This window comes from Heterodontus francisci, chromosome 24 (genome assembly GCF_036365525.1).
Source record: "Heterodontus francisci isolate sHetFra1 chromosome 24, sHetFra1.hap1, whole genome shotgun sequence".
NCBI lineage: Eukaryota > Metazoa > Chordata > Chondrichthyes > Heterodontiformes > Heterodontidae > Heterodontus > Heterodontus francisci.
The window spans coordinates 32,733,843-32,760,501 of record NC_090394.1 but is presented as its reverse complement, the minus strand read 5'-3'; the positions used below and the strand labels follow the sequence as shown (position 1 = coordinate 32,760,501).

The window sequence follows — 26,659 nt, the reverse complement described above, 5'->3', positions numbered from 1 at the left end:
TAGATTATGTGCTCAACTCTCTGGAGTTGCACTTGAACCCATGAACTTTTGAATGAGAGGCAAGAGTGCCACCCACTCAGCAAAATTTGACACCCAAGCCTTACTTCATAGACTAAAATGCATCTGTACATATTTTGCATGTCACATTTGCAGTTACAAGTTGTCTTTCTGTAGCTTACAAGCATTTATTTGACTGGCTGGAATGCTCACTACCACCATTAACTTTGGTAGAAGTTTGGCATAAACCCAGAGGAAATTCCTCGTATATGTTTCCCAACTTTTAAGTAAATGCAAGCCTTTAAAAAAAGTTTAACAAAATACAAGCTGAGAAATTGCTGTTGATCAGTGATTTGGGGTCAACTGAGAGTCTTTGTGAGGGATGGGGGAAATTTCCCCATGACCACTGATTTCTGATATCATAGATTGCAAATGCAGCTGGAATCAATGCAATTTTGCAGCATCAGGATCTATTTAACTCATAATTAGCATTTAAATAAATTAAGCAGACAGAATACTATAATGACAAAGTTGATTTGATTAATCTTTCAGACAATCTATGAAGTTTACTATTGTAAAAACGCAACAGGCTTTTCATTCAAGCAGGATACCTCATATATGACCCTGCTACAAGCTCCATTCCCTTGGCACCAATTCCATTCCCCTTCCTGGCCACTACTCAGGTTAAACCAGACTTTTCACAACCTCTGTATTCTACTTGATCCTGAGCTGAGCTTCTGACACTATATCCTTTCCCATCACCAAGACCACCTACTTCCACCTCCATGATATTGCCCACCTTCTGCTGAAACCCTTATCCTTGCTTATGTTACCTCCAGACTCAACTATTCCAATGCTCTCCTGTTGGCCTCCCATCTTACCCTCCGTCAACTTGACCTCATCAAAACTCTGCCGACCCTACCCTAGCTTGCACAAAGTTCTGTCACGCATCACCCCTGTGCTCACTGACCTATTCTCATTATGGTGTTCAAATCCCACCAAGGCCTTGTCCATTCCTTAGTCTGAAAACTCCTTCAGCCCGACAATCCTCTGAGATCTCTGCTTTCCTCCAACTCTGGCCTCTTGCGCATTTTCAACTTTCTTCAATCAATCATTGCCAGTCTTGCCTTCAGCTGCCTAGGCCCTAAGCTTTGGAAATCCCTCCTTAAACCTCTCTCCCCTTCTCTCCTCTTTTAAGACTCTGCTTAAAACTACTTATTTGACCAAATCTGTCCCAATGTTCTTTGGTTTGGTGTCAAATGCTGTCGGATTGCACTCCTGTGAAGTGCCTTACGATATTTTACCAAGTCAAAAGTTCTGTATAAATGCAAATTGTTATTAATTGCTATACAATAAGGAGGCATCCTGCTAGCAAAGCCATTGCTGTCTCAAATTTATGGCATGAAAGACTTGAAAGTAATTCAATGCATGTTTCTGAGAGACATGACATGTCACTATATAAATAGAACTAAATAGAGTATAAATCAAGTATAAATAGAGTACTATTGACATTTGGCTATATACTGTCAATCTGATTGAAATAAGCTTTTACCCTTTAATACAGAAAATTCCATTCTCACTTCATGTCACCATCAAAACTTTATAAGATATTTACTTAGTGGGCTCCAGGATTCCACAAGAATTCTATGCTAGCAGGGCAGTGACTTCCAATAATGGGGACACAATGTTCCACCATTAGCCACTGAAATGCATTCTCGTCCAAACCCATGATGAGATATTCACAACACCACAAAATAAGCCAGCTGTTATCTATTTATTCACTCCAAAATATTCCTGCTCTTCCTCTTTTAGGTTCCCTTGCACCACAGTCTGAAAAGGCCAGACCAGCCGACACTTTCTAAGCCTCGGTCAATGACACTTTGTATCTGATTTTACTGACCCTGGATTTTGTTTCCTAGTTTTCTGCCTTTCACAGGAGGCTACATAGTTGCAAGTGGGGGTTATGAAGCGTCTAATCATGATGCTCCAGGCACCACAAGTGTGTGGCAGGCTTGAGCGACCAGCTGCTCATTATTTTTGCACATTCAGTGCATGTAGATCAAGGAGTCTAGTACAAGTTGAACCCACTCACTCCAGTGATCACTTCCTCAGACATCCTGCCTAACGTTGGGAACTTACCAACATATTGCACCATATTTATCAATGCAAAAATAGTTTTTAATTTTTCCAATTTACTCTCCTTTTATCCCTTCTTCTGGTGATTCGTATTGGGTATATCTTTCTCAGATGCCAAAAGCCCCTTTGATATCTTGCCTGAACCATTCTTTATCCATTTCCTACAGTAACTACACTTCAAAAGTACTTCATTGGCTGTAAAGCACTTTGGGATATTCTGAGGTTGTGAACGGTACTAAAAAATACAAGTCTTTCAAGTTTTTTAAGTCATTCGTCATATCAGAACTTGGCCAGTGATTACCGGGAAGCTATGGCATGAGGACTTGCATACTTTCCAGTGGAGATCAATGAATAATGATGGGTACTTGGAAATCCAGCTAGTTTTTACACTCTTCTGCCTTGGATCACAGAGACTAAACCAACTGAGCTGAAGTAGATTAACAGGTTATGGCGAGGGTGGCAAAGTCAATTACAGAATAATCTGCAGTCTTTGGATTGAGCAGGCTTGATGGACCAATTTTTTTAAACCTCACTTTTGACAAATCCCTAGCTGAGATCAGCTAACTTAAATAAAATTAACAGCACAGAAATTGGCCTTTCGGCCAAACAGGTCTATTCTCGTGTTAATGCTCCAATGAGCCTCCTCATACCCTACTGCATCAAACCCTAACAGCATATCCTTCCATTCCATTCTTCCTTGTATGTTATCTAGCTTCCCCTTAAATGCATCCATGATATTTACCTCAACCACTTCTTGTGGTGGTATGTTTCAGGAGAGGCAATGGTATAGTGGTAATGTCACTGAACTACTAATCCAGAAGCCTAGGCTAATGCCATGAGGACCACAGTAGCTGGTGGAATTTAAATGTAATTAATAAATAACAAATCTGAAATTGAAAGCTAGTCTCAGTACTGGTGCCATGAAACTATCATTGATTGTCGTAAAAACCCATCTGGTTCACTCATGTCCTTTAGGCAGAGAAATCTGCTGTCCTCAACCTGGTCTGGCTTCCATGTAACTCCAGACCCACAGCAATGTGGCTGACTCTTAACTGCCCTCTGAAATGGCCGAGTAAGCCACTCAGTTGTCAAGGGCAATTAGGAATGGACAACAAACGCTGGCCATGCAATGATGCCCATATCCCATGAAAAAATAAAGAGTGACATATCCTCACCACTGTCTGGATAAGAAGTTTCACCTGCATTCCTTATTGGATTTATTTGTGACTACCTTTTTTTTTCAGTTGGCATTCTTCCACCTATGAAAGATGATGGACATGCAGCAAACAATCCATTTATATGGGTTGTCTTCCCTTGGTGCCCCTTTGCTGATGGCTGTGAAGGCTAATCCTTGAGAGGCAGGTTCAGCCACAAGTGCTGGGTGTGAAGCTGCTAAGCGATGCTGTGAGTTGTTTTTAACTTTGGCACCTGTTGCCAAGCTGCTGTAGCAACTGGTCATTGTGGTAGTGCACACCAGTCCACAGGATGTAACGCCATTTCCCTCTTTTGCCAGCTAGTAACTCCCAAGTGCGATAGTCGACATTTAGGACCTTTATGCCACACTTGCGAGCATCCTTGAAGTGCAGTTTTGCGTGCCCCTAATTTCAGGCCAACTTAGCACATATCAGACCAAACATCAAACCTGGAGTCTTCCTGGTGTAGATGGCTCAGTACCACAGGCAGGGCATTTTGTGCACTCAGGCTTTAATAGAGCCCCAGAAGCAAGATTACAACATGCACTATAAGAAAAAAGCTTTTGTTTGGCCTTTAACTTACATTCACCGTACGTCAATTTTTCATATTTAAACTGAAAATCAAAGATCTGTATAATTAAGTCCATTAGGAATCATAACAGCTTATGGGGCAGCCTGAATCGAGAAGTGTCTTCCTAGAACAGTCAAAAACAGTTCCCGATCTGTAGGCAAACATACAAAATCAGCACGCTTTCTGAGAGTACACTTTGCCAAAACGATGTGCGTTTGACCCAGAGCTGGTCCAGTCATAAAAATTGGCAATTTACAAGAGACATTGTGCCGCACCACAATCCCAGAGGAATTAAATCAACATCAGATGTTAGCTGTTCAACAGAAGGGGAAATTTGGGTACTCTACACAGTGCTTTATGCTTACTTTATAAGGACTTGTGGATTATAAATGTACTCACTGCCTACTACAACAGCACACTGAGTGAATGCAAATTTTACGTGTTCCGTAACAGACAACAGCAGCACAATTCATACGCAGAGGAGGTTTCGCTTTGAGGTTAGAATTAATAGTAGCATTTTCAGCACTTGGGCGATTTGCACAAACAGCATTTCACTGTTTTTATTTTCCAATCTTTTGACTAAGTGCTGACTGTCATTGGCTGGAACTTTACATTGGGGCGACTGGCCAAAAAGTCAGAGGTGAGCCCACCTCCGCCGGGCCTGGAAACCACGCCGTGATTTTATGTGGCCCAGGCCCTTAATTGGCCTTGGGCGGGACTTCCACTCCTGAAGCAAGAAGTCAAGCCTCTAAGAGCTGCCAACCAATCAGCAGGCCAGCAGTTATTCAGTTCCAACAGAGCCACCCAGAGTGCTGGCCACTGCTGGGACTGCACCCAGCCAGAGGAGCAGCAATGGTGTGGGGCATCGCCAGGGACAATCGTCTGGGCCCCAGCGAGGTGCTACGGGGGGGGGATGGGGGTCAAGTGCTCCAGCAGGGGCAGCTTGTGCCATGGCAGGGTGCTCCATGGGGCACAGGGTGCCCAATCAGGAGGGCCCCACCCCCAGTCTGCAAGGAGGCCACCAGGTTTAACTGGGCAGCCTTGTCAACTGGTGAAGTGCCTGTCCGCCACTGGTAATATGCCAGCAGCAGTGGGAGGAAGCCCTAAAGTGGCAATTAATTGGCCATTTCAGGACCTTAATTGGCCTGGAGCGGGCCATTTATCACCTCCCCCGCTGCTCGCAAAATTGCAGCAGGGGCGGGAAGGCAACGGGCACAGCACCCCTGCCTCCCACTCAATTTTACGCCTCGCCCACTCCCTGCCTACAGCCCACTTCCGGGGGCTGGGGGGAATGTAAAATTCCAGCCATTGACTCCATCGATGGTTGCATCCCTCCAGCTCCTACCTAAACCCAAGTAGCTATTCCGCATACGTCAGCTAAGACAGTGAATGTCAACTGACTAATTGTAGGCAACAGGGACAAACCAATGCCTGGCATGTGCATGTCCTTACACAATAAGTGTACATGCACTTTTAACCAGCATATATTGCTGGCCAGTGATCAGGAGCACAAAAGTCCCCTCTTATATTGCTAATCTAGAGTAGTGAAAAGTTAGCAAAACAGAACATATATCAGTAAGTTTACTTATAAACTATCAGCATTACCTACCTATAAAATTAAAATTACTCCATTGGTTGGCAGTAGGATTTATTTCGACTTCTTTACAAAAAATAAATAAATACAGTGCTGGAATGTGCCAATGCTATATGGCTAAAGTGGCAGTAATGTACGAGTAGGAAATTATCTCAGGGTATCTTCCCTGCATTTCATCAAAAAGCTTAGGCTGATTCCAAGGGGAATCTGGGGTTCCGTTGTTTGCCCTTGCCTACTGATATCAATTTCTGGACCTCTGGAGAAATAGGAACACTTTTTCCATGTGGCAACAAAGTTAATCAACCTCCCTCAAATACACACACACACATTCAAAAATTACTGTTCGGCCTAGTGTAAGAACATAAAATGCTTTCTCTGAGCTTTTGACCTTCCATGCCATTCAGGACTGTTTCTCTGAAGTGAGCATGTCTTTTGGAAACTGGAGGTACTTAATTTTTAGAGGCTTTGTGGCTGAGCTGGTGCCAGCTCGACGGTTCTGGTTGTACAAATGCCTCACAAAGGACCCAATCCCCAAAGCAAATGAGCCAGAACATTTATTCCTAATGGACACCAACTGGACTTCCAGACAGCAAGACTTTCTGATTAACACATTCAATGCCAAATCCCCTGTGCAGTAAAACAAATACAAACATGGGCTAATTTACTCAATGCATTTAGTGCCTTTGCAGGACCATTATGTTGGCTGATCATTGCTTCCAATAATGTTATCCTCCTGTAAAGTTTGCTTTTATTAAAAACACTAAGAGACAGAAACAGATTGTTATGAGTGCTTCCATTTTTTTGTTAATTTTTTTTTGAGGATTTGGGTTTTATAAAACTGAAAAGGATACCATAGATGCTGGAACTTTTTTTTAAAAAACAGGTCATCAGAAGGTCTTTTGGACTGAGTTTGTAAACAAACAGTTACTGGAGGGCACCTGTTATCAAATAATATCCAGCAGGGGGCTTTTTGACTTGGGGAAGATATTTACAGAGAAGTGACAGGTCAAGATTTATAGGGGCCAGGAGGCTTGACTCCCGAGATGTTTTTGGTTTCGTTTTGGACAGACAGTTGGGATATGGACAATGGTTTGAAAAGGAGTTAAAGAATCAACCTGCCAAGGACAAGCCCCAACTCAGCCTGTTACAGCTCTTTGGAAAAACTGCCAGTTTTCCATCTCTTTAAGAAGTGCTAAGAGGCAAGTGTAAGAAACTGCCTGAAACCCCTGTTGCTGCATTTTTCCTGGAAAGCCTGCCCAAATTGATCTTCGACGTCGTCTGACAAAAACTGTTCTAGGAAGATCCACGTATTTGGATCAAAACAAAGGACATCTGACATCTTTCCAGATCTTTTTTTTCCGTCAAGAATTAACAAGTATTTGGCCAAAGTATTCTTTTTGTCTATTTTTGTAATAGAACTCGAAAGAGAAAAAGGGGCTGAGTGGCCTACTCCTGCTCCTAATTTGTATGTTCGTAAATCTCTATTTTTCCGTATGTGTGTGAAGAGCTAAGGTAAAACGTGAACTTTTATTTTCCAACCTGTGTGTTTATGCTTTGCTTCGTTACTGGTTAAGACTTGTTTTATAATAAGCTGATAATTTTGTTGTTTATTAAAGAAACCTGGTTGGTGTATTTTATTCTGGGATAAAAATACAGTCGATGATTGACCGTATAAGTAACTGGGAAAAAATTGAAATATATGTTGTGACCTGTGGAGAAGTGGAACTAGAAAAACAGAGCACTCCTCCCGCCTCGGTCGTAACAAGATTGCATGAGGGAGAGGCCAAATGACTTTTAAAGTTGTAAAGCTATCTCCCTCCAAATGATACTCTTCCAGCTATATATTTGGTTACAATGAAGTTTTAACATGCACCGTGATGATTCAATACACCTCACATCATGATGTACACAGATATCCTCAATAAGGAGGGAACAGGAGGTTTTTAACATTGTGGTTTGGCATCACATGCAACAGAGTAAATTTTAACCTTTTCACACTGTAAGATTGAACACTGAATGTTGCCTACACAAGCTGTGGAGCAGATTAAACTACTAAGTCTCAGTGATAAAACAATTACTCTCACCACGACTTACAAATTGAAGGATAGCTTAAGCAATGTGTCAAAATTACTGATGGGGCACTCAGTAACAACACACTCAGCACTCAGTAACAACACACTTTGATGAAGTGAACCTCCTGCCCCAGAAACTATAAATGGTAGACTTTTGAAAATAAAGAAAAGAACTTGCATTTATATATAGCACCTTTCACAACCTCAGGAATGTCCCAAAGCACTTTACAGCAAATTAATTACAATTGAAATGCAATCACTGTTGCAGCAAATGCAGCAGCCAATTTACACAAAGCAAACTCCCACAAACAGCCATGTGAAAATGACCAATCTCTTTTAGTGATGTTGGTTGAGGAATAAGTATTGGTCAGAACATTGTGGAGAACAACACTGTGGATAAATTCATTGCTCTTCTTCAAAATAGCGTCATCGGATCTGTCCGCCTGACAGGGCCTTAGTTTCACATCTCCTTATAAAGACATTACCTTTGATGGTGCAGCACTTCTTCAGTACTGCACTCGAAGCATCGACCTAGATTTTGTGCTCATGTCTCTGGGGTGGGAATTGAAACCACAACCTTCTAACTCAGAGGCAAGAGTCCTACCACTGAGCCACAGTTGACATCATACAATATATATCAGCATGTGCCAGCATGTTACTTATGTGAGCGGATCTGCTTACATGTACAGAGAGGGCAGAGATTGAAACAGTACTCTTTGAATGAGAAAGTACAGAGACTCTTTGACCCAACCACATACTTAATACATAAAAAAGGTTTCAGAAAGTATGAAGGAGAATGCTGTGTATGTACCATAGCATGATTGGTTAAGACAGTCACAATCATCAAGGCAGATATTTTATATTATTTATTTATTTAGAGATACAGCACTGAAACAGGCCTACCGAGTCTGCGCCGACCATCAACCACCCATTTATACTAATCCTACACTAATTCCATATTCCTACCAAAAATATTTCCCAAAAATATATTACATCTGTGCAATGCTGATGGAGTGCTACATTGTCAGAGGTGCTGTCCTCTGAATGAAAATTTGGTCTGCCTGTTCCAGTGGTTGAAGTCTATACTTTCGAAGATCCCACTGCACTATTTGAAGAGCAGGGAATTCTACCAGTTATCCTGGGAAATTGCTTTCCTCCAATAAGGCCATCAGGAATAAGTTTCAATTTGGTCAGCTTGTCAGAAGCTTGTGGCTTCAAGTTGCACTCCAGGACTTGAGTACAAAATCTAGGCTGACATGCCAGTACAGTGCTGCATTGTCAGAGGTGCTGTCTTTCGGATGAAATGGTCATGCCCTGTTTGCCTGGATACAAACAATTCCATGGCACAAGTTGAATAAGAGTTGAAACAGGAGTTCTTCCATTATCTCATTCAACATTCACACTAAACTAACACTGCCCAAAGTGAATTAATTGGCTATTCATTGTGAAGTGACTGCTGATTTTGCCTATATAACAATTCAAAAGTAATCTATTGGCCATGAAGCACTTTGGAATATCCTGAAGACTTGAATGCACTGTATAAAGTTCTTTCTTTCTTGGGATATGCCATCATTCATATCATAAATTGTTCATGGGATTTCACTGTTTGAAAAATGGTTGTTGCATTAACCTACAGTGTTATTCAAAGAAATCATCAACTATCCACAGGTGTGGCTGTGGCAACAGCATTTTAACCCCATGCTCTAATTTTAAACACCTTACACACACAATGCAGGTAAATGTATGCTACATGTGCATATTTACGCTATCACCATTCAATAACCGAGGAGATTAAGCTCTCACAATAACCAATATGCAGTGTTCATGCAAGATTTTTCCCTCATTGATCTGGTCATATTTTAGAATATTAGAGAAGTTCAAGCTTGGCGGCTTGATGGCACTAAATTATCCGAGATACAAAGTTATTCGCCAAATATGCTGCTGTGATTTTCCGTCATTCCAAATATATGAATGTTAGTTGAACTCCCTCATACTGAAAGCTCAGTAACTCCTCTCAATCAGATGGATCAATTATTTCTTCCGCAAAGTTTGTGGAAATTTTTTTTAAAAGGCAGAATCAGACTAAAAAGGGACAGTTGATTTTCACTGAATGTTTTTTTAAAAACAGCAACCATGGTGAGAATACCTCCGTACAAGCAGCATCGATGGCAAAACTGCCTCTTTAAGCTCAGTAGTCAATGCACAACATCATTTATATTCAAACAGTGTACCATGTCAAGTTACATATAGATCAATGTCAGGACAGTTCCAGATAACATCAATGTTTCCAAGCCAAAGTTCAAGTCCAATGCAACTGAGAATTCAACTCCCAGCCCTCCTCACAGACCGGAGCAATTCATTAGATCACCGTGAGGGGGCTGGACTTCAATCACTTAGCAACAGGAAATATGAAATAATATCTAGCTATTAATTTTACTAATAGCGTGGCTAATGTCTCCTAAAACAAGCTTTGTAAATGCTTTCTTTGGAAGTAATGTTGCAGCTATAAATAAAGGGAAATCTATGAGTCTCACCATGACCATTACTGTTAACATGAAATAATCCCTCTCGGGTTTCTCTGATCAGTTCCATTGATATTCTCTCCTTTGAGCGGAAAAGGTTAAGGCGAGATTTAATAGAGGTGTTCAAAATCATGAAGGGTTTTGGTAGAGTAAATAAGGAGAATAGGTTTCCACTGACAGGGTCAGCAACCAGAGAACACGGATTTAAGGTAATTAGAAATAAAAAATGGAGATGAGATGAAGGGAATTTCTTTTACACAGCAAATTATCATCATCTGGAATGCACTATCTGAAAAAGTGGTGGAAGCAGATTCAGCAGTAACCTTCAACTGGATAAATACTTGAAGGGGTGAAACTTGCAAGGCTATGGAAAAAGGGAAGGGAAACAGAACTAATTGCATAGCTCCTTCAAACAGCTGGCACAGGCATGATGAGCAGAGTAGCCACCTTCTATGCTGTAAGTTTCTATGATATTCACTTATTGACAGTTGAACTGTTTGGAAGGAATCTGTACTCGACTGTTAACTCCACTCCCTCGTCACTTTCAGTGGAATTAATACGCACTGTCAACAGGCTTTCCAATGTGTAGAATTTGATTATGTCCACAGGTGTGATTTTAGCTCCTTTACACAGAATTTCAGTTTACATGGAACAATCGGGGGTTTGGTGGTGGGGGCGGGGGGGGGGGGGTGGGAAAGGGGTAGCTAAGAAATTGATAAAACAAACATACTGGCAATTTGGACAAACCCTTCCCTGGACAAGTCATCAACGACATCCTTTTTGACAACAACGATCTGTTATTCCTTTCTGCTGCAATCAACATGGTTGACTACTCCACCCTTCTCACTGTGGCTCACCTTCACTTGTTTCCACTCCTAAGCAGTAAACCTTCGACAATGGTTTCTCCTCTCATCATGGATCCCCTCTTATAATTTGTTTACATGCTGTCTCTTGCACCACATAGCCACGCCATCACTAAACCCTCCTATTTCTACCTCCATAACATCAACCAATTCCGCCCTTGCCTCAGCTCCTCTGCTGCTGTAACCCTCATCCATGCCTTTGTTACCTTTACACTTGATTATTCCAACAAACTCATAGCTAGCCTCCCACTTTATACCCTTTATAAACTGAGGTCATTCAAAACTCTGCTGCCTGTCCCCTAACTCACATCAAGTCCTGTTCGCCCATCACCCCCTGTGCTCCCTAACCTAATTTGGCTCCTGCTTCAGCAATGCCTCAATCTTAAAATTATCATCCTTGTTTTCAAATTCTTCCATGGCTTCACCTCTCCCTATTTCTGATCTCCTCCAGTCCCACAACTTTCCAAGATATGAGCTCCTCTAATTCTGGCCTCTTGAGCATCCCGATTTTAATCTGTTAACCTTTGGTGGCCGCACCTTCAGTGGCCAAGGCCTTAAGCTCTGGAAATTCTTCCCTAAACCTCTCCATTTCACTATATCTTTCTCCTCCTTTAACACACTCCTTAAAACCAACCTCTTTGACCAAGTTTTTGGTCAGGTGCTCTAGTATCTCCTTATGAGGCTTGGCGTCAAATTTTGTTTTATAATGTTCCTGTGAAGCATTTTAGGATGTTTCATTATGTTCAAGGCGCTATATAAATATAAGTTGTTGTTGTTGGAAATTGAATCTTTAGATATGTCTCAACTAACACATGTATAAAAATGACACCCAGTTCTGCCTCTTTACCACTACCCTTGACTCCATTGTGCCATTTGGCCGTTCGTTTAAAATCAAATCACAGATGAGCCAGAATATTGTGCCACTTAACATAACAAGACTAAAGCCATGTTGTTTGACTCCCAACAAAAACTGTTCAACAAGCTATGAATTGAATCCTCCATTTCAGCTACTCTCATAGGCCAAAGTCAACAGCATGCAACATCAGTTAACCCCGAACTGAGCTTTAAATCCCAATTAGTTTCACAACATCACCCATCTCCATATTTACTTCACCCTCATATCTGCTGAAATTCTCAGCCATATTCAGAGCCTACAGGTTCAACTTCGGCAAAATCTCTTCTCCAGCTCCCACGCTCCAGCCTACATAGATTTCAACTCATCCAAAATTCTGCCATTCACATTCTATCCCAGCCTAAATCTCACTCCCCTAATATCCCAACATCCATTGGCTTCCCTTCACCCACGGCATTAAATTCAAAATTCTTGTCGTTATTTACAAATCCCTTCACAACCTTATCTTGCTTTACGTCTGCAATTTGTGTCACCACTTGTCTACCACTATTTTGACTATTCTGACCAAAATGTATTCCTCAACCAACAGCACCAAAACAGATTAACTGGTAATTCGGCTTCGTGATGTTTGTGGCTGCATGACAACAGTGATTATACTTCAGGTTGTGAAGCACTTTTCAGACATTTTGGGGATATGAAAGTTAATATATAGCATAGAAACATAGAAAATAGGAGCAGGAGTAGGCCATTTGGCCCTTCGAGCCTGCTCCGCCATTCATTATGATCATGGCTGATTATCCAACTCAGTAGCCTGTTCCCGCTTTCACCCCATACCTTGACCCCTTTAAACCCAAGAGCTATATCTAACTCCTTCTTGAAAACATACAATGTTTTGGCCTCAACTGCTTTCTGTGGTAGTGAATTCCACAGGCTCACCACTCTCTGGGTGAAGAAATTTCTCCTCATTTCAGTCCTGAAAGGTTTACCCCATATCCTTAGACTATGACCTCTGGTTCTGGACTCCCCCACCATCAGGAACATCCTTCCTGCATTTACCCTGTCAAGTCCTGTTGGGATTTTATAGGTTTCTATGAGATCCCCCCTCACTCTTCTGAACTCCAGCAAATATAATCCTCATACGTCAGTCCCGCCATCCCAGGAATCTGTCTGGTAAACCTTTGCTGCACTCCCTCTATAGCAAGAACATCCTTCCGCCGATAAGGAGACCAAAACTGCACACAATATTCCAGGTGTGGCCTCACCAAGGCCATGTATAATTGCAGCAGGACATCCCTGCTCCTGTACTCGAATCCTGTCGCTATGAAGGCCAACATACCATTTGCCTTTTTTACCACCTGTCGGCCCTGCATGCTTACCTTCAGCGACTGGTGTACGAGAACACCCTGCATATTCCCCTCTCTCAGTTTATAGCCGTTCAGATAATAGTCTGCCTTCCTGTTTCTGCTACCAAAGTGGATAACCTCACATTTATCCACATTATACTGCATCTGCCATGCATTAGCCCACTCACTCAACTTGTCCAAATCACCCTGAAGCCTCTCTGCATCCTCCTCACAACTCATCCTCCCACCCAGTTTGTGTCATCTGCAAATTTGGAGATATTACATTTAGTTCCCTCATCTAAATCATTAATGTATATTGTGAGTAGCTGGGGTCCTAGCACCGATCCCTGCGGTACCCCACTAGTCACTGCCTGCCATTCGGAAAAAGACCCATTTATCCCTACACTCTGTTTCCTGTCCGTCAACCAATTTTCTATCCATCACAATACACTACCCTCAATCCCATGTGCTTTAATTTTACATGCTAATCTCTTATGTGGGACTTTGTCGAAAGCCTTCTGAAAGTCCAAATAAACCACATCCACTGGCTCCCCCTCATCAACTCTACTAGTTACATCCTCGAAGAATTCTAGTAGATTTGTCAAGCATGATTTCCCTTTTGTAAATCCATGCTGACTGACCGATTCTACCACTGTTCTCTAAGTGCTCTGCTATAAAATCTTTGATAATGGCCTGATGTAAATGCAAGTTCTTTTTTTCTTTTCTCTTCAACATGTCTTTGATCACCCTAATTCTGCTGCTCAATGTCCATTCTGCTTCTGTGAAACACCTTGTAACATTTACTACATTCAATAAGCTATGTAAGTTGCAAGTTATAATTCTGGTTTGGATTGTGTGGGCATAAGTTTATTAATCACCTTAAATGCATTCTAGTAAATTTGGAACAGGAATACTATTAAGAATTTTTTCTATGGTTTCCTGGGCTCATTGCTTGTACAGGACAGTGCATATTATGCAATTTACCATCCAAATTCTATAAACACAAAGTGATCTGATTGGCATAACTCACAGATCTCTAAAAAAAAAACACTTGTGTATCCTTAAGCGTGTTGAAAGGCCAAGCACAGATCCATGAGGTAACACTATGAAGGAATCCAGGCATAATGAGGGGTTATAAGGTTGAGAGAGTTATTTTCCTATGAATGAGGGATTAATTTCTTTTTAAGGGTTCAACTTCCTAAAAGGTTAAAGAAGTTCACCTCTATATTACTAAATGGGCATGAGCCTCAGTGAAAAAGCTTGCCTCATCTTAGAGACATAAAGGCAAATTCTGATAAGGAGGATTTGCTCCCTGTCACAAACCTCACCATACAATAAAACATTGATAACATAGTTTTGCAAACTGTCACAAAAGTTACCACAGTGTAATAGTTGATAAGATGGTTTTATGCTGATAGCCCTAACCCACAGTCAACTGAATTTTTGACAAAGCTAATCAAACCCAAAAACTGAATTATAATCTTGAAACACAGTTAGATAACTAATGAAAAATTGATCATCATGAGGCTCACAGCTTGGTTTTCTTAGAAATCAAAGAGGTTGGGCCTCACCTAGAAATTAATAGTTCGACAACCTTTCTTAGGAATCAAACAGGATGGACCTTACCTAGAAATTAAGTTATACAGCCTTATTTGGGAAATAAAGGGGGACAAACTTAATTACAGTTGAGATAGCACCCCCATACATAAGAAATTAGTTATGCAACTTGGAAAACAGTATAAATATTGGAAGCACACCTTGGATTTTTAGATTTGTTGGACTCGCTCCAACATCTCTCATGGTAAAGATATGACTATTGGAGTAGGGCAATGTTAATTCTCCCCTTAACTGGGACAGAGGTATCTCGCTAACTGTCGTCTTCTACTCGGGGATTTAAGGTAAATGTTACTTTAATAATTGATGGATATCCTAGTTAAATATTTTACTGTAACAATATTTCGATTTAAAATTTGGATTCTCCACCAGAAACAAGATTGCACTTTCTATTTTTCCCTGGAACTATTAGCGCTGCGATTGACTGTCTCACCAATTGTGAATTGCATGTTCAGTTCTTTCATAAACTTTTATATAAATTAGAATTTATATTGTCTCACATAGTCTTCAATATCGCTATCTTGTGAACCCGTCTCCATACATACTTTGATGGGGAAGTACATTCTGAGGAGAGATTCCTGGACCCTCCTAATATCCGGGTTATTATAATCTTGCTGAAACTTGTTAAAAAGGCTATCTGGAGGGCAGGAATATTCTCAGCTAGTTCCTTTCCTTTAGGCAGAGTTAGATTGATCCTTCAGACCCATTCAAGTGTCTTTGGGATTTGTCTTTCTCAACCTTAAGTTGAGACTGATCATCTGAGAAGTATGTCTGATCCAGAATAGCCCCAAAAAAGGTCTAAGATTATAATCCACCACAGCACTTCCACTGTCCACACGACTGACCTAAGGTTCTTGTTGTGAAGACCGAATTGCCAAATAAGGAGTCATTTGTTTTGTTTTATTTTCTTGTGTCCACTTTGAGATACCAGGATGTTTTCTTAAAGGTAGTATGATCTGATTGATTGGTGACCAGACATAAATCTCTGATAGCCCTGTTTTCTACAAAAACTAATTTAAATTTGGAAAAATATGGCTCAAATTGTCCATATATTAAAATTTTCCAAAACAAAGTATTAAAAAAAAATCTAATGATCTAAATGTCAGCTTGGCTCATTGGAAACACTTCAGAGTCAGAAGGTAATGGGTTTAAGCGCCACTTTGGGACTTGAGGCCACAATCGAAGGCTGACATTTCAGTGTAGGACTGAGATAATGCTGCATTGTTGGGAAGGGGTGGGTAAAGGGCATGTTTCGGACATGAGACATTAAACTGAGGCCTTTTTCACTTAGCACTCAAGATCCAAAGGCACTAATCAAAGCAGAGGAGGGAGCATCTCTGACAAACATTCCTCCCTCAACCACCACTACCAGAAATGATGATCTGGAATGCAGTAGCTGAAAGGGCGATGGGAGTAGAATTAATAGTAACTTTCAAAAGGCAATTGGATATATACTTAAAGAAAAAAAAATTGCAAGGCTTTAGGGAAAGAGCAGGGGAGTGGAACTAATTGGATAGCTTTTTCAAAGAGCCAGCACAGGCACAATAGGCTGAATGGTCTCCCTCTGTGCTGAATAATTCTATGATTCTATTTACTTCATTGTTTTTACATGCACAAAATGGCCACTGCATTTACTTACACAAGTCACCTATTTCAAAGCAAATCCTTGTGTACAAGACATTCAGAAGATAAAGTACTATATGAATATAACTTGCTTTTAATAAATTCTAATTGCTTCATGAAACATTCAGCATGTTTTTTTTTAGGAGGGGAGTAATTGTGACCTCATGACTGAAGATTAGGTACCCAGCTGGTGGTATGTCACTATGGCACTGCAGTTAGAGGATGTGGAGAGCAAGTGCACTTGGCATGAAGCCACACTCTGGTAGTTACCAAGTGGCTGCTATGAATTTCATGTATAAAATGTGTCCAATGTGATCCTATATTTTACTGCAGTACATCACTCCAAGTTAGGTAGTTTCAATCCCAAGCCACCCTCCTGAAATATTCTTTCAACAAAAAAATCCTTCACCAATCAAATATACTTCCTGAAGCATTATTATTACAGCAGCACTGAGTTGGAGCTGCTTTATAATTACTTGAGGTAGAGTTTCTCAAAATCATTTCCTCAGCCTAAATCTGGTTAACATGCTCTGATTCACGGATACCACACAGATGCAACTGCATGGTGAATATTTAATAGCAATGTAAACCTGCATATAGGTTAATGTTGTCCTGGAGGCAGATTTGCTTAAATCCTGCTCAGGTTTATACCAGTAAAAGGGATAATGGATTATCATGCCAGTTGTGATGCTTTGGCCCACTGGCTGCTATTGGTCCGTCTTACATTTGCAAAACCTTTTGTATGTGGTCCCATGAGGAAACCTTCAGTAATTAATCTTTATTGTCCAGAAAATTCATTGTTATGGAACATAAAAGGTATGTGACCTACCCATGGGAATATGTGTCTCTGCAGGTGTGTGAATGTGTGTGGTAGGGTGGAAAGAATAGTCTATTTCCAATTTTGGAATAAAAAGGGTCAAGTTATTTGTGACATTGAGTGTCCAGGGTGGGTCTTTTATTTCTACCTAACATTATATAAATTTTACTTCAAAACAATAAACTAATAAACCAAAGCAGCACAAGTTAACCCTTTACAGTCACCTAAATGCATATTAAAGAAAGGCTTTATTTAGCACCTTCACAATCTCAGGAACATCCCAAGTGCTTTACAGCTAAGTAAGTACTTTTGAAGCTTAGTCATTGTTGTAATGTCTGAAACGCGACAGAAAATTTACATACAAGGTCCCACAAACACCAATGTGGTGATGACCAGATAATCTATTCTAGTGACTTTGGTTTAAGAATAAATATTGACCAGGACACCAGGGAGAACATCCCCACTCTTCTTCAAAATAGTGCCAAAGGATCTTTTACATCTACTTGAGAGGGCAAAGGGACCTCGATTTAACATCTCATTTAAATGAAACAATAAAGACAGTGCATTATCTCTGCCCCCTACCCCATCAAAAAACTATGATCTCAAATTGGAAAAAAAAACTAACACTGACATCAATGAGACAGAGCAGACATGATTTCAAAGGAATCTTGTGGGCATTTGCTCAGCTTGCTTCTAAAATGGAGGACGTGCAGAAGTTTCACAGCAGTCCAACAAAAGGGAATAAAAGAGAAAATTAACCAAAAAGATGAAGGCAATTATATGCTGCAATCTAATCAGTGGGGTAAGCCAGTCAGTGAAGCATAACCTGTTTTAGTTAGTGAAGTGGATTGTTTTGTGGAAAGACGGGAGTACTTACCTTCTAGAATGCGGCCAACTGGTAACAGTTGTATTGAAGCGGTTTAGGCAGTGTTTCGACCGAGGCGGGAGGAGTGCACTGTCTTTTCCAGTTCCACTTCTCCACAGGTCACAAATCTATTTAAATGTTTACCTGGTTACCAATACAGCCAATCATAGACTCTAGTTTTGATCCCAGAATAAAATACACCAACCAGATTTCTTTAATAAACAACAAAATTATCAGTTTATTATAAAATAAGACTGAATCAGTAATGAAGCAAAGCATTAACACACCAAATAAAATATGAAAGTTCCCTTTTTAAAAATTCCACAATACATTCACACACACACCAGAAAAAAATACAGAAATTCACTCTGCGGAGGTCTGTTACAAAAAAAACCAAAAAAAATTTACTTTGGCCAAATATTTGCTAATTCTTGATGAAAAAAGGAAAGAAGATACGGAAGGAAATCAGTTGTCCCTTTTTTGGTCTGGCATGCGAGTATACGGAGATGGGTCTCTAGGATTGTTTCAGAAGCAGTCCGTTCTGGAGATGTTGGGAATTATTCTAGTAGGCTTTCTAGGAGAAATGTGGCATCAAGGTTTTTCTGCCAGCAAACACTTGAATCGCAGGATTTTTTTAAAGCTCCTCAGGAGCTATACCGCAGCAGGGATTTCTTTTGCTCCTCCACACTGAATCTTGGCAGGATTTCTTCAAAAGGTAGAGGAGGTGGTGAGCTGGATGATTTCTTTTCCCTCGGTAGGAAAACACCAACTGTCTTCAAACAGTTCACACCACAACTAAAGCTGAAAACAATGTTCAAACCCCAGTGAATCAACCTCCAGACCTCCATAAACCTTGACATGTGGCTTCTCTATAACCATTTTTCCCCAAGTCACCAAGGGTTCTGCTGTTTTCTGAGCCCAAATCACAGGTGGCCTCCAGCACCGGTGGCTTTCAAACAACATCTTGTCCTGTTGGTGAACTTGGTAAAAAAAAACACATCCATGGAATCTTTTCAGTTTTATCACAAGTTCTCAAAAAAAATAAAAATATTGAAATAATGGAAGCACTTTTGTAACAGCAGCACCACTGATCACAATGGGCTCATCCATGTACAATTTAACTACTAAGCCAATCCTGAAACTGCAATAGGGGGAGATGGTGGCGTAGTGGTAATGCATCTGAACTAGTAATCTAGAGGCCCAGGCTAATATCCTTGAGACACTGGTTCAAATCCCACCATGACAACTGGTGGAATTTAAATTCAATTTATTAATAAAAACACAATCTGGAGCTGAAAGCTAGTCTCAGTAATGGTGCTATGAAATGGTCATCAATTGCTTTCTTTAGAAGAGGAAGCTGAGGGGAGACCGAATTGAAGTGTATAAAATGATGAGGGGTGTAGATAGAATGGATAGGAAGTTCCTCTACCCCATGCTTGAGGGGTCCTTAACCAGGAGGCATAGATTTAGGCTAAGATGCAGGAGGTTTAGAGGGGATTTGAGGGGAAATCTTTTCACCCAGAGGGTATCTGGAACTCACTGCCTAAAAGTGTAGTAGAGGCAGAAACTCTCAAAGCATTTAAAAAGTACTTGGATACGCACTTGAAGTGCCTTAAACAACAATGTCTACTTGTTAGCCAACACGGACACGATAGACCTAATGGCCTCCTTCTGTGCTGTACGTTTCTAAGATTCTATGATTTCACTCCCAAAATAAGAATGAGTGCAGCACCATAACACCACTGCTTTATATTGTGCTGTCTTGCCCCAACATTTGCTCCTTGTTATTATTTAAATCTTTGCTACAATTATTTCTTGAAGATTGTACTTCTGTTTCTTGTTGCTCCAGAATATAGACACCAGCCTGCTACCTCCGCATTAGACTTGCCAAATAGCACTTGACCCCAACACTCTCCATTGCTGCCAGCCGCAGGCCCCATCAAGGATAAGCCAACGGAGTTAAGTCATTATTGGGTTCTCCATTTTAAAAAAAGTGTTGAATGTGGAACTTGGTATGACATGAAGTGATTGAGGTGAATAGCATCAACACATTTAAGGGGAAGCCAGATAAATACATGAGGGAGAAAAGAATAGGATGAGGTGAAAGGGTAGGGTGAGAGGAGGTTCGTGTGGAGCATAAACTGGTATAGACCAGTTGGACCGAATGGCCTGTTTCTGTACAGAACATACCCCACAACCTGTTGAAAAAAATTCAAAGTGCAAGTGAGTAAAATATGATGCAAAACAGGACTCAGTAGTTTTAGAAAAACAAATCACCAAATAATTTAGATTTGTGCAAATAGCTATGTGCCCAGCATCAATCTTTTTTTTAATAAAACAAATTGATTTTTTTTTCTACACAAGGTGAAGGGCGTTATCATCAGAGGATTTCAATTGACATAAATCACCATGACAGCAGTTAATTACCATTATCTGAATTTCTAGTATTAATTACCGGCATGAATTCATGTCATTTTCTTTATACAAAACAACTACGGGTATCACTCACTAACTGAGAATACCTTTCTAATGAGTAGTTGTATATAATGTTGCCAGTGGCTATCTATGAACAGTAATTTATAGTGTGGCAAATTGAATTGTGTGTGGATTTGGCAGTTTGAACATAGACTCTATCAGTCTTCCCAAAATCCAACATACAGGCTTCGAAAACTCAAGCTTGCTGTTGTAATCATTACTTCTTGATTTGTCTCATCTCCTTTTGTCAACTTTCAACCTCAGTGGTGTCCAAACCTCTGCTGCCTGTATCCTAACTCGCACCAACTTCCGTTTACCCATTAGGCCTGTCCTCGCTGACCTTCATTGGCTCCTGGTCTGGCAATACCTCAATTTTGAAATTCTCATCCTTGTTTTCAAATTTCTCCATGGTCTCACCTCTCCTATTCTCTGTTACCTCCTCCAGCCCTACAACCCTCTGAAATTTCTGCACTCCTCCAATTCTAGCCTCTTGAACTTCCCCAATTTTAATCACTCTACTATTGGTGACCAGGCCTTCAGCTGCCTTGGTCCTAAGTGCTGGAATTCTCAGCTCAACCCTCTCCGTTTCTCCACCTCCGTCTCCTCCTTTAAGCCGCTCCATAAAACATACCTTTTTGGCCAAGCTTTTGTCACCTGCCCTAATATCTCATTGCATGGCTTGGTGTCAAATTTTGTTTGATAATGCTTCTGTGAAGTTCCTTGGAATGTTTTACTACATAAAGGTACAATATAAATGCAAGTTATTGTTGTCCTACACCTTGACTTTGCCAATATTTGATTATATTCCTCAATTCAGAAGAAAATCCTTACAGTTTATCTGAATAAGTAATTTTAGGATGCTGTGAGGTTCAGTGTTTCTAATATTTGTGCTTACAATTAAGTCCTTTTGTTTTGCTGCAACTTGGAAGGTACCGTCAGGAAGACAAGTGATGTTTAGAAGGACACAGATATAACATTGGGTGATGATGTTTGACCTGAAGATTAACAGTCCCACAGGATAGATAATGTGTACAGATTTCATGGGACCAACAAATAGAAATTGCATTTATATAGCGCCTTTCACAACCTTAGAATGTCCTTAAGCGCTTTATGCCAATTAAGCGCTTTTTGAAGTACGATCACTGTTGTAATATAGAAAGCACAGTGGCCAATTTACACACGGTAAGCTCCCACAAACAGCAATGAGATAAATGACCAGATGATCTGATTTAGTGATTTGGTTGAGACATAAATATTGGTCAGTACACCCGGGAGAACGCTTCGAAATAGTGTCATGGGAACTTTTACGTTCACCTGAGCAGGCAGATGAGGCCTCGATTTAAAGCGGTTAATAGAGAATACAGCATCCTAAGCTTCATTAATTGGGGCATAGAGTACAAAAGCAAGGAAGGTATGTTAAACTTGTATAGAACACTGGTTCGGGCTCAACTGGAATAACATGCCCAGTTCTGGGCGACACACATTAGGAAAGATGTGAAAGCACTAGAGAGAGTGCAGAAAAGGTTCATGAGAATGGCTGCAGGGATGAGGAACTTCAGTTATGTGGATAGATTGGAGAAGTTGGGACTGTGTTCCTTGGAGAAGGTTGAGAGCAGGTTTGATAAAGTATTCAAAATCATGAGGAGTCTGGATTGGGTAGTTAGGGAAAATCTGTTCCCATTGGTGGAGGGATCGAGAACAAGAGGGCACAGATTTAAGATAATTGGCAAAATAAGCAATGGCGACATGAGGAAAAACTTTTTCATACAGCGAGTGGTTAGGATCTGGAATGCACTGCCTGACAGTGTGGTGGAGGCAGGTTCAATCAAGACATTCAAGAGGGAATTGGATTGTTATCTGAAAAGGAAGAATGTATAAGGCTATGAGGAGAAGGCCAGGGAGTGGCATTAGGTAAACTGCTGTTTCAGAGAGCCAGCGCAGACACAACAGGCTGAATGGCCTCCTTCTGTGCTGTAACAATTCTGTGATTCTGTCTCGACCTCCAACAGCGCAGCTCTCCCTCAGTACTGCACTGGGGGTCTAAGGCTAGATTTTGCACTTTAAATCTCTCGCCTTCAATTGTGAATGTAAATTAATAAACTGCATCAAACTCATGAAAGGGGCATTGTACCTAGATCAGTAACGATCAAACATATGGTCTGGGTCATCCATTTTTATTCTTCTCAGCTCCAAACTCCTAAAGAGGGCAGCATTGTATACATTCAGTGCTCTATTCAATGAAGCGACAAAAAATACAATTCTGTTTAGTTACATAAAATGGCTCAGTTTTTAAAAATTGAAAGACTGAGGATGCAGCCTGGTTAGCAATATGGCATGAAGCCAGCAACTTAAACGAACAAAATTCAGATAATTAATAGAGTAACTTCAATCTAACCCACATTTTGGTACTATACCATGTGAGTGGGATAGCTAGATACAGTTTTTTAAATAAATGTTCCAGCCTCCTTTTGAAATGTTTCCCAAACTCTAAAGTATTCTGTGGAGTGTTATTCAGAATCCAGCTTCAATGCCAAAAAGCACATTTGTCTCATACTTAAGAAAGGGGAATAAGCTGAAGTCTCCAATACGTTCTCCACTATAACTGTCAATTCACTATAAACTGGACAAAAGTTGTCAATTCCCTCATGTCTGATACTATGCAACTTGACACATATCTCAATGTTAACTCCTGTATAAGTCTTCTGTGAAACAAACAAATATACCCACCACCCATAGATTTTTTTTGTGAGAAAGATACAGTATGTTAGATGGATGAGCCAGTATTTATTTTACAACATCCCAGACAGTTGTGGCAGCCACACATTATTGGCAAACATCCTTAGTGACTGTATTGGTCTCCTGTGTAAGCAGAGTCCAGCTACATCTCAGTTTTTCCATGATGGTTATGTATCTCAGCAACTATACAGTGCAATCTATTATCCGTTTAAGTGATCTTAAATGTTTGCTGCTCATGCTTTCTGCCCATCCTTCCACTCTCAGTTTACAACTATTCATTTGGATGCATCCCACCTGGAACAAGGAAGAGTAAGGAAATCAAACAATGATTCCTCCAAAGCCTTCCCACATCAATCTGTTCAACAGCATTGTTTTGTTTTCATTCATTCTGGTGACATGGATGTTACTAGTAAGACCAGCATTTATTGTTCATTCCTAGTTACACTCGAGAAGGTAGTGATGGGCTGCCTTCTTGAACTGCTGCAGTCCACGTGGTGAAGGTACTCCCACATGCTGTTGGGTAGGGAATTCCAGAATTTTCACCCAGTGACGATGAAGGAATATGTCCAAGTTGGGATGTTATGTGACTTGGAGGTGATGGGAACCCCATGCATCTACTGCCCCTTGTCCTTCCAGGTGGTGGATATTGAGAGTTTGGGAAGGACTGTCAAAGAAGCCTTGGCATGTAAGTAGTACTGCAGTCATGGTGCAGGGAGTGGAGGTTACTGGTGGTGGATGGTGTCAAGCTGAGACTCATTAATGTGGAGCAAAGTGTTAATTTTCACAACCTTGCCTCCGAATAAACAGTTGAATTCCCAATTTCCGAGAGAAAAAAAATCCTGAAATCTGAAGAATTCGTCTACTGCTAGACTGCTGCTGACCTAAGCAGATCTGTTGCTACACCCCCCGATGGAAGACCTATGTGACGCCTGCTGCAGTTGAATTGCCGTGAACGCCCATCAATCACAGACTGTTCATCAACCTCGCCAGAGAGAGTCTTTGAGTGGCATCTGACTATTCGACTCTGGGATGCCTCACCAAACCAAAAACATCCTACCAGAATGTGACAAACTCAATTATTTTACTTTTCCTTTTTATTCCTAAGGAACAGCTGTAAACTAGAATCCTTTTTTCCCCAGTTAACCGATTCTTTTGAATGTATGTGTGTGCGCATGAGGGCTAGGGAAATAAGGAGCATTTCATATATATATATTTATCTCGTTAGTAGTTAAGACTTATTATTTCTTTTCTCATAAATAGTTAATGTTGGTGTGTTTTATTCTGGGGGAAAAACAGAGTGTCTAATTAGGCTATTCTTCGGTAGGTGGGAACTTTCTTGATATTCTGAGAGTGTGGAGTAGTGGGACTGAGTTAACAGTGCATTACTCCCACCTTAGACATAACATACTATATTACAGCTCTTTTAATTGCATCTTGTGCATACTCACACCTCAGGAGGACACACAGTCAAGTTGTAATGTACAGTAAAAAACATGACATGCTCACATATTGCAAAAGCTTCAAACTGGTGACACCTGCAGATTGGGAATTGCACCAATATGGTGATATTAAGCATGTGTGTTAAAGGTAAGGGAGGTAACATACTGATCCATTGGGCTGAATCTTATGAGCCCTCCGGCATTGGGGATCGTGGCGGGGGACGGGCCGGAAGATTCTTCCAGGAGAGGCCCCACCGCAACCTCCGACGCCGAGAAGGCTCCGCCACATGTTACCGGTGGCAGCAAGGCCTCAGTGCGGCCTCCCCACTGGTTGGCGGCGGGACCTTTACTTCAATATTAAAATTAAGTTAAAAAGACGCAAATCAACTCACCTTGCCCCGGTGGCTGTCCCACGCCAATATTCCGGCCTTTGGCCGGAACTCCTAGGCATGACACTGGTGGGGAAGAGGGAGGAGTGAAATTATCAGGGCGGCGGGGGGTGTGGGAGAGAAGTGGTGAAAACACTTTGTATTGGCTGTGGGGATGATGGGAAGGGTTGAAGGGCAAAGGTAACGAGGTTGGGGGGGCGGGGGGAGTTTGCATTGGCAATAAAAGCTTATTCACGGTTGGTGGCTCGAAAACAAACATTTGGTGGGCGGAGGGGGGTTGGTTGAAAGGGCCTCCAGCTTTTATTTAGATTTTTAAACCACTTTCACAATAATATCCATTTAAAAATTCAGATGTCACTGATGGGCTTGAAGCCCTTTACAAATGGGAACGGCGCCTCTACGTCATCAGGGGCGACCGCTCCGCCCCCTCCATTTAAATGAGCCCCTGTGCGAAATATCGTGGGGGCTCAGCAACAGTGCACCACACCTGAAGACGGTCGAGATGAGAGCACACCTCCGCGATTTGCAGCGCGCTCATAAAATGCAACCCATTTAGTCATCCCTTGCAGCCAGTAGAGTACCCCATTTTGGATTACTAGTCAAGATTAAGCCATAGAGATATAAATTGAAGGCAACGATGGTTGTGCACCAAAGTTGACAAGTAATGGGAGAGAAATTAGTTCATGTAGCATCGATTCTACAAAGAGTTACTTCAATTCCCTGGAGGCAGGCCGCGCCACGGGCCACTACCTGCGCAGCATTCCTCAATGATAGCAGCATGGACTGTCGCCTGGGAATCAAGGTAAGTCTGCGACGTGAATGAGTTTCTCCCCCAATATATCTGTTTGCACATACCATGCAATTGAATTTAAAAAAGGTAAATAAATAATTTTAAAATAGCCCTCGGTTGTTATTTCATGCGATACACTCAGAAAAAGAGGTATGATCATATAACTGAAAACAAGAAAATCCCAAACTTAGATTATATGAAGCAGAACAAGTTCACAAATCAAACACAGCAAGAGGGAGAGCTGCTAAAAGTGCTGTGGCCTGAAATGATAGATTTACACAAAAGGCAGTGTTTATTCAATCCACTGAGTATTTCGCAAATCAAACTTGCAGTGTTATAGAATGCATGTGTTTACTGTTTCAAAACATCTGCAATAAATATTTCTCTACATTTTTAATGCTAACTGTAAAATAAATGAGTGAACACTTAACAAACCATCACACTTGTTTAATTTACTGTATCAGAATATTAAAAAAGACTTGCATTTATATAGCACTTTACATGATCACCAGATTCTTCAAAGTGTTTTACAGTCAATGAAGTACTTTTTGAAGTATAGTCACTGTTGCAACAACAGCAACAGTCTTGTTCTGATGCAAACTCCACGTCGTATTACTTAAAGGGTTAATCAATTTTTTTCAGGCTTTGTAGCTTCCACTCCCTTTAGAGACATTCACAGGCTAAACACCAAATGAGGCCAGAAGGAGATGACATTTATGAGTATTTCACTGCAGTGGACTCTCGAACCACTTATACACCAGTTTCAA

The 26,659-nt window shown here is 40.9% G+C and overlaps 1 protein-coding gene across 4 annotated transcripts in view; it reads right to left on the bottom strand.

Moving 5' to 3' along the window:
- lmf1 (lipase maturation factor 1) overlaps positions 1–26,659 on the bottom strand; it is a 704,612-nt gene that overhangs the window by 207,769 nt on the left and 470,184 nt on the right. The gene's annotated exons all lie outside the window — the stretch shown is intronic.